This window comes from Pelodiscus sinensis, chromosome 1, assembly GCF_052426305.1.
Source record: "Pelodiscus sinensis isolate ZL-2025 chromosome 1, ASM5242630v1, whole genome shotgun sequence".
Taxonomy (NCBI): Eukaryota; Metazoa; Chordata; order Testudines; family Trionychidae; genus Pelodiscus; species Pelodiscus sinensis.
In genome coordinates this window covers 17,426,665-17,439,070 of record NC_143052.1, presented here as the reverse complement: position 1 = coordinate 17,439,070, position 12,406 = coordinate 17,426,665, and the positions used below count along the sequence as shown (strand labels likewise).

Sequence of the window (12,406 nt, the reverse complement as noted above, 5' to 3'; positions counted from 1 at the left end):
TTTAAACAACTTAATCATAGCCAGGCAGGCGATGAAATGTTTGAGTGTAAAAAGTACAAAAATAATAAAATGCTATAAAACCTAAAACAAAAACTCAGTTTTCTCCAAATTTCAGTTATGTTGACGTACCCCCCAGACTTCTCTCAAGTACCCCTAAGGGTACTCATACTACTGGTTGAGAAACATTGTTCTACTGCATGAGGATTGGATGTCCATAACAAAATGTGCTCAGCGACAGGTTGTTGGGCTTGATGCAGAACTCACAGGGTGACCATCTCCAGCAAGTGTGGTTGTGCAGGAGGTCGGGCTAGATGCTTGCTGTCTGGCCTTAAGATCTCTGAACCTTGTTTCAAATTAGACTGATTGGCTATGTCTACACTACGAGTCGGTAAACCTCCTTTTTTGGGGCATAAGGAACTTGTGGGAAAAGGGGTTTTTGCACAAAAAGAAAACGTCCACACTGATTGTTTTTGCGCAAAAACCCTAGCGATAAAACAGATCGGCAGAAAATATGCAAATGAGACCGTGACTCATGCAAATGAGTCCCTCATTAGCAGGGCTCAACAATTAATATAATCTATTCGCCCGTGGCAAGTAGATTTTAGCCCGGCACGGCCACGCAGTGCAGTTTGTGCATGCACAGCGCACGGTAGCGTGCAGCTGGCGAGCAAGACTCGCCATCGCTTGGCGAGCCCTGCTTATTAGCATATTTTTTGCGAAGAAAACTCATAGTGTAGACGTAGCCTAAGTGCTTTGGGGCAGGAATTATCTCTTGTTGTCTGTCTGTACAGCTTCTTGGGCCATGGAGCCTCAATTCTGACCAGGGCAGAATCAGCAATAAAAAATAATTGACCTCCCAAATAGGAAATTCCAGTCAATGGTGTGAGGAAGCTGAACTGCCCCCACAACATTCCTGGGGAGGCAAACGTTGCAGACATGAATGGCACTCACAAATAGGGAGGCAGCCCTTCTGAAACTGTACCGTAAAGTCCCAGCACATGGGAGCAGCCCTGAATAGCACTAACAAAGGGTTGACTTGGGAAAGTAATTACTTGCCTCCAGGAGAAAGTCGTTTTGCTGCTGGTTGATACTAGCAGTAAATTACAACCTTCTCCCTCAGGGCTGGCTCAGCTGTGCAGGCCAGTGGGCAGAGGGGACAGAACCAAGGCTCAGTCTTTTCCTCATCACTGGGTGCCCGTTTGTACTAGAGCTGCTTTCCTGGATTTAAGGTCCCTGTAGAATATGCTGATTTGTAACAGGGAAGGGGAATCTTAGTTCATTTTATACCCCATGCAGGTGCATGCTTCAAGTCACAATCTGGATCCATACGTAGTTTATGTCTTCTTTAATTTTTTCGAAAGGGAATACACAAGAAATTCTGTCACTCAAGCCTATTTTGTTGACTAGCCCAGTGTTTCTCAATCTTTTTTTATAAAGTACCCCCTTTAAAAAAATTAAGTACCCCCAGTACCTACAGTTTTCAGACACACAATTTTTTTCTACCATTGTAACACATTTGTTTAAACGACGTAATTGTAGCTGGGCGGGAAATGACATTTTGGGATGTAAAAAGTACAAAAATAATGAAGCACTATTAAACTTAAAACAAAAATTCAGTTTTCTCCAAATTTCAGTTGTTTTGACGTACCCCCCAGACTTCTCTCTAGTAATTAAGTGTACTGATACCACTGACTGAGAAACACTGGATTGGTGTTGGTGACACCAGACCATTTTCACATTAGCTTTAAACTGAGTGTGTAGGCTAACAAGTGGGTCAGCTTTTCTTTTGGAAACTGGTAAATGAGAACAGTGCACATCGGAAGGAAAGCTATCCAGCCAATAACATTATAGTCTTGGGTATGGGTTCAATTCCCGCTCTGCCACAGACTCCCTGTGTGATCCAGGGCAAATCATTTAGCAGCCTAAATACCTTTGAGGGTCATTGCCTAATTCCCACTGAAATCAATATACCAACATCCGTATTACAATCTAAATACATGGTTAGGTGTTTTATTAATCTAAGGAGCTGGGATTCCCTAGCACTTGCTCCATTTCTGATGTTCTCCGACTGTACTTTCCTTTCCCATGCAATGCGCTCTTGAATCACTGTAGCACTGTTCGTGAGAGAACATTATGAAATATATATCGCAGTAAATGCAAAAACTGCTGGTCACCATCTGAGCCCTCATCCAATAACGGACCGAAGCGCTGTGCTCCTCCAGCCTACCTCCCAAATGCTATTGATTTTTTTGTAACTAGAGCTACAGTTATTTTCTGCTGTTGGTACATTTCATACACATCACTGGCAAGTTGTCATATGACTGTTCTGTTGATGAGCAACCCAGGCAATCCAACTGAGCAAGGGGCCATAAATTAAATTGTGTGTCTGAAAATGACAAGAGAAGAACAAGGCAGAGAAAAATGGAGGATACATTAAATCTTATTCAAATGGAAACTGCCACAATAGTTGAATTTGATTAGGCCACCTTAATAATAATATAATGGAGATTGCCTATCTCCTAGAACTGGAAGGGACCTTGAAAGGTCATTGAGTCCAGTCCCCTGCCTTCCCAGCAGGACCAATTACCATCCCTGATTTTTGGCCCAAATGGCCTCTGCAAGGATTGAACTCACAACCCTGGGTTTAGCAGGCCAATGCTCAAACCACTGAGCTATTCCTCCCCCACCTTCTCTTATTTATGCCACTGTCAGTGTGTGGTTTTAGCAATGAAGACAATGAGGCAGAAAGAGATTAAGTGACTTGCCCACCACATAGAAAGTCGGTGGCAGAGCTAGGAATTGGATCTAGATTTCCTGAGCACTTTTCAATAAATGTTATGTGCTGGCAGCTAGTGGAGCAGCTCTGACCTTCCCCACTAGCCCTTGCTTTACTAGCCAGTAATGTCCCTGCATAGAGCCACCATAGCAGTTGTCATGCTGCACCCTTCCTGGCCACTGATGCAAGCAGAACAGCCAAGAAAAAGGGTCCCTGCTTAGAGTCTCCGTGCCCCTATTTGATCTCTGGCTGCTAATGCCCCCTACTAGCCACTGCCTGCTGGCCTAGCTTTATAGCAGGCACCAGCACTGAACATACAGCCCCAAGATTAGACAGCAAGAGGCACAAAAGTGACTTAAAGCCAGGCTTGTATCAAGCTTTCCACAGCTAGACTGGAGTCCTGGAGCCTTTGAAAGGGAGAGTTGTTGTCAGAGAGATTATTATATTCTCTACCAAAATATAGAGAATGAATTGTGGGAACCAAAGGGAAGTATTAAAAGAATTCACAGACCTCCTTCCAATGAAATAAAGGCCTGATCAGAAGCCCACTGAGGTCAACAGGAAAGTCTCCCGTTGACTTCAGAGCTTTGGATCATGCCCATAGAATTTTTGAACTCTGCAAAGTCTAACGGTAAGTGTTTTTGCACTACATTCAGAATAGAAAGCTATTCCATTTGGTTTGCCCAGGAGAATTTGCCATCTGTTGTCATAGGAGACCTAACAATGAGATTTCAATTTTTTTCAATTTATTTATTTCATTACTCTTAAAATGTTCCAGCACAGATAAAATACTTAGAGAAGGAATATCGTCAAAGCAACATGCCCAATGGCTTTTACATTTCATTCCTTTCTAGTGTAAAGTAACCAAATAATTCTCTGTCCTCACATTACTCAGAAGTGTTTCTGAGTAATCACTTTTTTTTTTTACATTCATGGTAGCATTTACTACCTACACACAGACAGATAGCAGAATAATGATCAGCTAATGGTTATCATTTGATCTTGTTTTATTCCGCAGCTTGTCTGCTTTCATCCGTCTTCAGTTGTGAAGTAGCAGGTCTCCTCTGTCTCCAATGCAAATGTATGAGCCTATTATGAATGCATTGCAATGCTCTCATTTCCTATCCAAAGTAATGCCAACGATAAAAAATAAACCCCATTGATGGCTGTCATAGTCAGTGGAGTGACTCATGACAGTGAGTGGCAACCTAGGGACAGACTGTCTAGAGGCAGTGCAGAGACCCCAAACTCTTTGTAAGTTCTATCATTAGATTTCACCAGCTCAGTAATAAGTATGAATTCCTAAAACACAGTAACTGTCTTAACATAGAGTCACTGTAACATAGAGTCTACACTTCAGGGCTTAACTCAAAATAAACTACACAAATTGAGCTATGTCAATTACGTATCTTATTTTGAAATAGCTTATTTTGAAATTGGGAGTGTCTACACAGCACTTATTTCAAAATAGAGCACTCTTCCTCCCACTTCCCTTACTCCTCATACAATGAGGGTTACAGGAGCTGGAGTAAGAAGTCCATACAACAAAGAACACAAAATAGCCAGGTTGCTCCCAGTCCCAAGTAATCAGTCACCTGCCCCATCTCAGTTTGAACTCTAGATGTCACACTAAAGACAACACTTGTAGCCAATTCTATAGTAAACTCTAACTAAATTATCTAAAGCAGGCAAACATATATGAGTTATAGTCTATTGATTCAAAGATGACACAGTAGTAGTAATGTCAGCTCTGAATGTCTTTTAGGACTAACCCAGGTTGACCCTGGAACTCTCTGCTTCTGTTCTCTTGCTCTGGCCTTTTGAAAGTCCAAATATCTGGTCAAATATTTTCCTTCTTCCAGAATTCAAGTGGTTGGGATGAGCCCTTTTGCATGTAGCTTTGACTGTGCTCAGTTTCAGAGGAAACACTTTTAGAGTTACAAAGCAAAAAATTAAATATTATCTTGTAGAGGGCAGTGAAGAAATTAGAAATGAGACTAATGCATGCAGCAACTTACAAGCCTTTCACAGATTGTTTCAAGTCCAATATCCCTTTTAACCATATTAAGGCTACATCTACACTGCAGGCTTCTTGCACAAGAAGCTTTTTGCAGAAGAAATCTTCCACAAAAACTTCTTGCACAACAGCGTGTCCACACTGCAAAAGCGCATCGGAAAAGCAATGCGCTTTTGCGCAAGAGCTCTCTCTCAAGAAAGCTCTGATTGCCATTAACAGAATGGCCACCAGAGCACCTATGCTTCTTTCGATAGGCTGTTTTTGTGCAAAAAAACCCATTTCCCGTCCCCACACACCTTTTTGCGCACAAGCTCTTGAGCAAAAAGGAGTTATTCCTCGTAGAAAGAGGAATACCTATACCGCAAAAACCCCTCTGTTCTGTCGACTCTCTGTAAATTTTCTTGCACAAGAACACACTTGAGGTGTGGACACTCCGTGAGTATTTGCACAAAAATGGCTGGTTTTGTGCAAAAACTCTGCAATGTAGATGTAGCCTAACACACAGGGGGAAAATATGGGTTTCCAACAATGAATTTGTGAGTGCTTGACTCAGGCCTAAAGTTTTGGCAAGAACTGACCTTGACCAGCGCCAGAATGGTTAGTTCCAAATGTGTTTCTGTCCCTTTGTATAAATAAACTTTTGCAAGTGGCCTTCTCCTCCCTACATAGTTACAGTGGAGATCTGAACTTTATAAGTATGGGTTGAACCTCTCTAGTCTGGCACCCTTGGGACCTGACCATTGCGGAACCAGAGAATTTGCTGAACAATGAGAGGTCAATATAATCTAGCAGCATTACCAATACTTCCACTGCTTATTGGGCTCTTAGAAGACACTTAGGGGTAAATTAGGGCTAAATAACAGCACCAAACATTCAGAGTCAGAACTGGTAGCTGTAAACAAACTTTATGGGACCACGGGAAACTTGGCCACACCCATGTTAAGTGGACATCCAACTAACTAAAATCATGCTGGACCATGGATGTTACCGGACCAGAAAGTGCCAGACTAGAAAGGTTCAACCTATACATAAATGTAATGTGCATCTTTCCTCTTTCCAAAATGATAGGTGCAAAAGATGGTAACAAGGAGAGCAGCTCATTAAACATTGAAAGCGCATGTTACAATTCTGCAGTTCTTTAATTTCAGAAACTCAAAGAGAATATGAAGAATAGTAGGAAAGCCATCAAACAGGATCATGTGAATGGGGTAGTAAAACAACCCACCTACCCTTCTCATTGTCAGCTGCTTCAAGCAGAAAATATGTGATCCGCCCTACAAAAAGCCAACCCATCTCATACATAGTAAGGGTGTATTACTGGTGCACACTCCTATGCTCTAGGTATTTGAAATCCTAAGGGTTTAATGAAACTATCAAAACCTTACAAGTGTAAATTCTGTTGTGTACGTAAAATTTATGACTCCTTCACTGTTTCCCATATTTTAAGGTTTAAATGAGTCGTATTGCTAGGGGTTTTAACAAAATCTATATGTAAATCTGTCCGCATTTATATTCTCAGTACTGATTGACCTCAAGACAGTTTTTCAGACTGGCATTTATCTTGGTGTTGTAAAGCAAGTAAACTACTTTATCCAGGCATGAATCCCACATCGCAATCTGCTTTAACTAACTAGGGAATAAGGCTCAAATGGAAAGATTCAGTCAAGCAAGTAAACATTGGAAAACAAACAAGTGCATTTGCATGCAGATGTATTATATTTATTCATACTTTGACCTCTTTTTCTATGGGAGGGCACAGTACTCTGGGCATTGCTGTAATGCTTCCATTAAATAAATGTGAATTATATGAATAATTAAAATTAACACTTGCCAGTTGTGTTATCAAAAAGAAGCTTGCGTGTTAGATATAGCAACAGACTGAGAGAGCTCAAGATATTTAATTCAACAAACAGAAGGTTAAAGAGTGACCTGATCCCAGTTTATAAGCACCTACGTGGGGAACAGCCATTTGATGTTGGCTCTTCAGTCTTCTGGAAGACTAATGTAAAGTGAGATCCAGTGGCTGGAAGCTGAGGCCAGAAAAATCCAGACTAGAAATAAGGCCTAATTAACTAACCTCTGGGACAATTTACCAGTGGGCTGTGATGGATTCTCCATCATTAGCAATTTTTAAAACAAGGTTTGGAATTTTTGTTTCTAAATATCTACTCCAGTTCAAATAGAATTAATTCAAGGAAGTGCTCTGGCCTGTTATACAAGAGGTCAGACGGGATGATCACAATGACCCCTTCTGATCTTGGAATCTAGGAATTAAGTCCTCCTTCAGGAAGCCATTCCTCCTCAGGAAAACATTTAAGCATATGTTTAAATTTATGCTTCCATGCCCTCCTAAATAAGGGCCCTTAACTGCAAACTGTTTGCAGCAGAGACTCTGGGTTTAGAAGGACACCAGCATAGTTCAAGCAATGGCTCAAGCTATGGCTCTTTGGCACCATGAGATGAAGAGCAGTCCGAATTCCTCAACAACACTCTGGCTTCAATAATGACAAACCAGCAATTATGGCCCGGAGCGCATGCCAATTCAAGGGATGCACATCCCCCCTCTCTCCCCCCAACAATTCTCACCTGAGCAACATAGCAGAGGGAGGATGGGATGGGGAGTGTGTTCCAAATGTCTAACAGAAAAATGGCCTTGTAACCTGTGGGTACGCTAGAGTTTACTTCACCAGCCCACTGCTAGGGCTGAAACACACCTACAGAAAAGCACATGGGGATGCAGTATTCTGTCACTGAGGATTTTTAGCAAGGATTACACAGGGCCAACCTCCCAACAATCATGTAAAAAAGCCGGGGGAGAGGGATGAACTGAATTAAGTACCAACTTTTTTATCATGATATTATTTTAATAACATGGTAATAATAGCTTAATTCCTACTACATAACTAGGCTACGTTCTAATCCACATACATTATCTTCCCACTTATGCATAAATATAAATAAAAGAAATGCAGGTCAGTCCCCACAAAGGCACAGTGTGAAGTAACTCAGAGTTCCCAAAGCTTGGGTTAAGTTCCCCTGAGCCTCAGAGTCCTTATTCATCAAGTCCATACAGTCTGCTGAGTCAAAATCACTGCAAAACTTTCTCTTGCTTGCAGAAGTCTTCAGTTGGGACCCAGATGTTTCTCCTTCTCTTCTGGGCTCTGGGATCAGGCTATTAGCTAGTCAGCAAACTAGCCAGCTCACCAATGTCAAGTGTATAAATAAAAAACCCTGTTATAAGGAAAATACAAAGACAAGAACAGCAAACTATCAATGACTTTCCCCATTATCACACTTAAATGAGAGCCAGTAAACCAGATGGGTTAAGACAATGCAACTATGCACATTCAGCTAAAATCAAACAGCATTAAAATGAAAGAAGTTAGTTTTAGAAAGGAGAAATTTGGCAGGAAAACTAACTGTCAGGGCTTCCCTCTGTTGGGAATTTCACAGGAACATTGATCTGCTGCAAAATGCTGCAGAGTTGGGAGGAAACCAGCCTGCTGTGTGCTCCTCTGAGTGAGCTTCTTCCAACCTATAGAGGACACATCTCCTTTTGCAAAGCAGCTGCCATGACTTGCCCTCCAGGGAGTGCATGAGCCCAATTAAAGAGGATCTATTGAGCATAGCCAGAACTACCTCGCCCAATTCCAGAAACTTCTCAATGTGGAAAGCTAATGTGCAGATGCAGACTAACAAGGACACAGGCACAAAACACTCTTTTTCTGCCCCCACCTTCCAGTCTCTTAAAGAGATATCTCCTTTTTAGACACGAGTTATGTAAGTGCAACCAGAAAGCCTGTCAGTCTGAACCACAAGGCTACCCGCTGCTCTGCTTGGAGTGGTGCCAACTGAGATCCATGCGACGAGCACAACTTTTCCATAAATAACCAAACAACAATCATAAGAAAATACTGTCCTTGGGGGAAAAAACTTAAAGCCCATTCCTTGCAGGGCATCTTTTTTTAAGCATGGGTCTGTCTACACTACCCTCCTAATTCGAAATAGGAGGGTAATGTAGGCATACCGAAATTGCAAATGAAGCCCAGGATTTGAATTTCCCGGGCTTCATTTGCATAAGCGGGGCGCCGCCATTTTTAAATCCCCGCTAGTTCGAACTAGAAAGCCTAGTTCGAACTACCGTTAATCCTCATTTCACGAGGAGTAACGGTAGTTCGAACTAGGCTTCCTAGTTCGAACTAGCGGGGATTTAAAAATGGCGGCGCCCCGCTTATGCAAATGAAGCCCGGGAAATTCAAATCCCGGGCTTCATTTGCAATTTCGGGATGCCTACATTACCCTCCTATTTCGAATTAGGAGGGTAGTGTAGACATACCCCATGAGGCTAATGTAGGGTGGGCAATAAGCAGCCCATGGCCTGGATGTGGTTTGCCATGGTTAGCCCCTAGGAGGCCACCAGAAGCTTGGCTGTAATTTGCCATTCCTGGCCAATGGGAGCTGCAGGAAGCAGTGTGGACCAGGTCACCATTTCCCCCAGTTACCATTGGCCAGGAACTACAATCTACGACCAACAGGAGCGGCGAGTGGCCGTACCTGCAGATGCGCAAGTAAATAAAGCATCTGGAGGCCCATGTAACCTGGCAAACCATGTCTGGCCTGCAGGCTGCTTATTGGCCACCCCTGGTTCATGGCAGGCTGAGTGAAATCCCACCACAAAACACTGGAGGGCATGGATTTGTATTTTGCACTCTGAGCCAAATCTCTGCCCTTAGCTGGAGTGATGCCACTAGCATCAGGAAACTTATTACAGATTTACACCATCACAGGGGAGAAAATCAATGGGGAAGGTCAGTACCTTCTACCAGGACAAAAATGTCACGGGCCAGATCATCAACTGGAATAAATTGGTGTTGTTCTATTAGGGTGTGTCTAGATTACATGCCTCCGTCTAGGCGCTCCGCACCGACCTAAAAGCCTTTTATCGACATCCCCCTTATGCCTCGTAGGATGAGGTTTACGGGGGATGTCGATAAAAGGCTTTAATTTCGACAGGGGAGTGTCCAGACTAGCGCGCTGAGCCGACAAACAGCTGATTAGCTGTTTGTCCGCTCAGCATGGCAGCCATGCAAATTTAAATGAAGCCGCAATTATTTAAATCGCGGCTTCATTTCCCTTTGCCAAATAAACAAATCTACATGGCTCCGTCGACGGAGCCATGTAGTTTAGACATACCCTTATAGTCAAAGGAGCTACATCAGTTTATACAGACTGAGAATCTTGCACCAAATATTTACAATAAGTATTCACCAACACTTGGGAGTCCTCCCAGTCCCTCAGGTGCACTTACATGTATTTTGTAAAGTTGGCTTGTACACATACACATGATTGGGGTTAATTTGGATACACAGAGTATTATGAGATGGTGATACAGACCACACCTCACCAATGTTCCCTCTAATTTTTTTCCATCCATGTGGGGAATAAATTATGTGCACCTAGGCATGTGCAGATGTGCACTACTAGTAGAAACACATGCTGCTGGCTGTGGGAGGCTGTGGCACTCTATTAATCAGTTGGGTGGTATTTCAATCTCTCCTGGGCAGCAGCCCAAGCATTTGGCTTCCAGGGAACACTGCCCCTCACTTGCTTCCTCTGTTGTGATGCAGCTGAAGAAAGTAGCAAGTTTGCAGCTTGCAGCCCTGTGAGTACTGGGATGAGGAGCCAGGGAGAGGGAAGACTATGATAAGAAGCCAGGGTGGGAGTGGTTTGGAGAAGTCTGAGATTGGATAAAGAGCCTGGGGAGTGAGAATAAGAGTAGGAAGCAGTGAGAGGAGGGGAAAATGGGGTGAGGGGAGATGACCAGAAGCCAGTGGGAGGAGAAAGACAGATCAAGTGAGGAGCCAGGAAGGGTGAACTGGGACTCACTGAGAACAAGGTGGAGAAAGCTGGGATTGGCTGTGCAAGGAACTGGAAGTAGGTATGCAGTCTTGGAGTGGGGGGTGACTAGAACTCTGACTGAGAGCCCAGAAAGGGAGAGAGACTAGGACTAGCTAAACCAGAGACTGAGATAAGGAGCCAGAGATGGAAAAGGGGATGAGATGAAGCAGGAAGTTTGACATGAATAGATAGAAGAGTCTGTGCCCAGTACAAACATACTCCCCTCCAGACCCTGGAATGAAACCCAAGATCACTAAGGGCTTGTCCAGATGAACAACTAGTGCACAGCAAGCTGGAGTGTAAATCTATAGTGCCTTAGAGTAGGAATGTGAACAACTAGTTGCTTCCCCCTTCCTTGCTGCCTCTGTCAGAAAGAGGCAGCAAGGGGGGGAGAGAGGAAGGGGTGCTTCAGAGCAGCAGCCCCATGTGGAGCCTGGGGCCACACCCTGGGCTCCACGCGGTAGGGCTCCACGCGGTACTGCTGCTTTGAAATGCCGTGTGCAGCCTGGGCAGATGGCCTGGGCTTCACACAGCGTTTCAAAGTGACAGCCCTTCATGGAGCCCAGGGTGAGCTGGGGACTCCCATGCTGACCCTGGGTTCCATGCAACACTGCTGCTTTGAAACACAGCGTAGAGCCCGACGTCGGGCTCCCACAGAGTTTCAAAGTGGCAGTGCAGTGTGGAGCCTGGTACTCCAGGCTCCCTGTAGCGCTACCACTTTGAAACGCCATGGAAAGCACAGGGCCAGTGGGGGACTTCTTGAGTCCCCCGCTGGCCCCTTACTCCCCGCAGCGCTTTTGCCTTTGAAGTGTAGCAGCAGCCCTGGAGCTGTTGCTGCACTTCAAAGGCGGAGGTGCCCTTATCGACTATTTGAGTCAAATTGCATCAACTATTCGATTAGCCACTTAATCTAAATTTAACATCCCTACCTTAGAGTGCTGCACACTAAGGCTACATCTACACTACGCACTTTTGTAGTGCCATGTCCAGAAAACGCGTCTGCTCTTACAAAAAATGTTTCGGTGCAGCAGATTTGCTCTTTCGGAAGCACTGTAAATCTTATTTCATGAGGAAGAAGGGCTCTTCTGAAAGAGGAGGTTTTTTTCAAAATTTGGCCCAGTATAGATGGGCCAAATTTTGGAAAAGCCTCTTCTGAAAAAAGAATTGGAAAAAGGTATGCAAATTGCGGAGCGCAATATGTGTAGCTTTTTCAGAAAAAGAAGTGTAGTATAGACATAGCCTAACTGTCCATATAGGTCCTCAGGCCATGCCCTAAATCTCCATAGTGCACTTCTTCTACTGTACTTTGAGGTGACTTATTTGTTCTGTAATTTGGAAGGTGTGTACGTAATGTGGAAACGGTGAGAGATGGCAGGGCCAGACCCAACCCTAGTTAATCCTCCCCTCCTACCCCAATCATCTGAGCAGGATGAACCAGTGGACCCAGGCTATAAATGAGCTCTGGAGACAACAAAAGGAAGAGGCGCTTCTCACCTGGCCCCAAGCTGCTGTGGTGACAGAGGGCTGAGGTAATCCTCTCTCCTCAGGGTAGCCTGCATATTGAACCCTCATTCCCAGCCCCTCCCCCCGAGTAATGATTTAAATGAAGCATGTATATTTTCATTTTATTTTCCAAAGAACAAAAATTGAATTAAGGACCTGAGCAACAGAGGGATAAATCTTAGATATAGATAAGATATAGAGTTTAGAAATAA

At 43.8% G+C, this 12,406-nt stretch overlaps 1 protein-coding gene across 4 annotated transcripts in view; it reads left to right on the top strand.

Annotated features, from left to right (window-relative positions):
• GRM3 (glutamate metabotropic receptor 3) overlaps window positions 1–12,406 on the top strand; it is a 166,562-nt gene that overhangs the window by 53,012 nt on the left and 101,144 nt on the right. The gene's annotated exons all lie outside the window — the stretch shown is intronic.